At 39.1% G+C, this 2,517-nt stretch overlaps 1 pseudogene; it reads left to right on the top strand.

Moving 5' to 3' along the window:
* Positions 1-342: 342 nt before the first annotated feature.
* On the top strand, positions 343-799 carry LOC140523422 (protein mago nashi homolog pseudogene; annotated as a pseudogene).
* The last annotated feature ends 1,718 nt before the right edge of the window (positions 800-2,517 follow it).

The raw sequence follows: 2,517 nt of genomic DNA on the forward strand, positions 1-2,517 counted from the left end.
GTACGAAACCTTGCCCAAGGAAAAGCTCCCTGAGAATTATAATATGCCAAAAATCCATGAGATAGCAAGAAGTATTAAAGGAAAATAACAAACTAAGAAATTTAGAATGAAGTGTAAGATATCTCACAGCAAAAACAATGGATCTGGAAAATACACTGAAGAAAGGCACTTTAAGAATTATTAGTCTAGAAGCGGTGCCTGGGTGGTTGTTGGGGGCGATCGTGCGGCCCCTCGTCCGTCTGCGTGTCCGGCAGGTTCAGACCCAGCTAGGCTCGGCCGTGGCCAGCGACTTCCACCTGCGCAAGTGGGGCGCAAGGGCAAGTTTGGCCATGAGTTCCTGGAGTTCGAGTTTTGGCCGGACGGAAAACTGAGATATGCCAACAATAGCAAGTACAAAAATGACTCATGATCAGAAAAGAGGCTTATGTCCACCAAGAGTGTGATGGAGGAACTAAAGAGAATCATTGACGACAGTGAGATTACAAAGGAAGATGACGCTTTGTGGCCGCCGCCGGACAGGGTGGGCCGGCAGGAGCTTGAAATTGTCATTGGAGACGAACACATTTCTTTTACCAAGTATCCTGAAGGTCTGCGAGTGTTTTATTACCTGGTCCAGGACCTGAAGTGTTTAGTCTTCAGTCTTATCGGTTTGCATTTCAAGATGAAGCCCATCTAGGCTGAGGGTTTTTAACTTTTTCTGTGTGCATGGTGACATTTTTCATTCCCAGTCTCAGAAGACTTTTGTGTAAACTAGGAAGATATTTCTTTATATGCTGTGTAAGTGATTGTCTTTAATAAATATGTGGTGAACAAACAAACAAAAAAAGAATTATTAGTCTACCTGAAAGCCATGACCAAGAATAGAGCCTGGACAACATATTTCGAAGAATCATGAAAGAAAACTGCCCAGATCCTTTAGAACCAGAAGACAAAGTGGAAATGGAAGTATTCTGTCCCTTCCTGAAAGAAACTAAAATGAAAATTCCCAGGAACATTACAGCTCAAATGCAGAGTTTCCAAGTGCCTGACACATAATAGGTACTTCTTGAATGTTTACTGATGGACAACCAAGAATAACTTACCTAATAACTCTCTACACAGGAAAAAGTGCATGTTTAATGAAATAGAAGACTTCCAACATTGCTTAGCAAGAAGACTAGAAACTTTGAAGTGCAATTCAGGAGTCAAGAGAAACATGCAAAGGTGAACACATGTAAACAACCCAAAGTAACTAAAGAAGGATGAGCTGTTTGCATTCCAATATGGGGAGATGATACATGTGACCCTACAGGATTCTATCATCATCACAGGTCATAGAAGGAGTCTAATGAGAGGGTCCAGGAGTGGAGAAGAAGAGGAATACAGTAAGTGGGGGAAGGAAGAAGAAAAATGGGAAAATTATCTCACATAATTGGGATGCACAAATAGAAGTTTTTACAAACAAGGAGGAAGAGGTTGGGGGAGGGGATGATACTTGAATCTTATTCTCATAAGAATAAATAAAAATTTTTTTTCTCATAAGAAACTGGTCAAAGGAGAGAAAAATACACACACAGAGGTGAGTACATAATTACATTTCACTAAACAGAACACAGGGTGGAAAAAAAGGGAGAAGAGGGAGAGAAGAATTGGAAGGATGGTTGGTGAAGAAAGTAAAGTAAGTTTTGCTTAAGTAAAGCAAACTTACCTAAGGATGTATAAAATTTTAGAGCAGCATTTTAAAGTGGCAAAGGATTAGAAAGTGAAGAGTTCTCATCAACTGGGGAATGGTATAAATGTGATGGAACACTATTGTGCCTTAAGAAATGATGAAGGGGATGGTTTCAGAGAAACCTGGCAAGATTTGTATGAACTGATGCAGAGCGAAGTGGGCAGAGCCAGGAGAAAAATTTATACAGCGCAAACAGTATGATAAAGACAAACAACTTTGAAAGAATTAGGAAATCTGATCAGGGTAATGACCTGCTGTGATTCCAGAGAACTAATGAAGATGTATACTACCTACCTCTTGAGAGAGAGGTGAAGAGTTCAATGTGCAGAACAAGACATAAATTTTTGGACATAGACAATAAAGGAAATTGTTTTGCTTTAATATAAGTTTGAAACAAGTTTTTTTTCTCATATTGGGGGAGGTGGGAGCAAGAGAAGGCAGATTTTTGCCAATTAAAAAACACTATTTAGAAAATAAATTGCAATTTTGGACAAAAGAAAAAAACAAACGTAAAAATCAATAAGGCAAACAGGCAAAGTAAACCAGAGGGCCTAACATAAGCAGACAATTTGACCTCAGAGGCATTGTTGATATTTGATGAGATGAAAATCCATGCCTGGAATGTGGCTTTTCCAGAAGAATCAGATTAGGTAAAAGGCAGTGAGGAAAGAGGAGGGGACAGAGTAGCGGTGTATTTGTATGAACTCACATACAATTTTTATTGATACATTTTGTATTTATGCCACCTTCATTCCCTAATACCCCATCCCCTGAGATAGAAATAAATATTATAGATAACATATTAA

This window comes from Notamacropus eugenii, chromosome 2, assembly GCF_028372415.1.
Source record: "Notamacropus eugenii isolate mMacEug1 chromosome 2, mMacEug1.pri_v2, whole genome shotgun sequence".
In the NCBI taxonomy this organism is placed as follows: Eukaryota; Metazoa; Chordata; class Mammalia; order Diprotodontia; family Macropodidae; genus Notamacropus; species Notamacropus eugenii.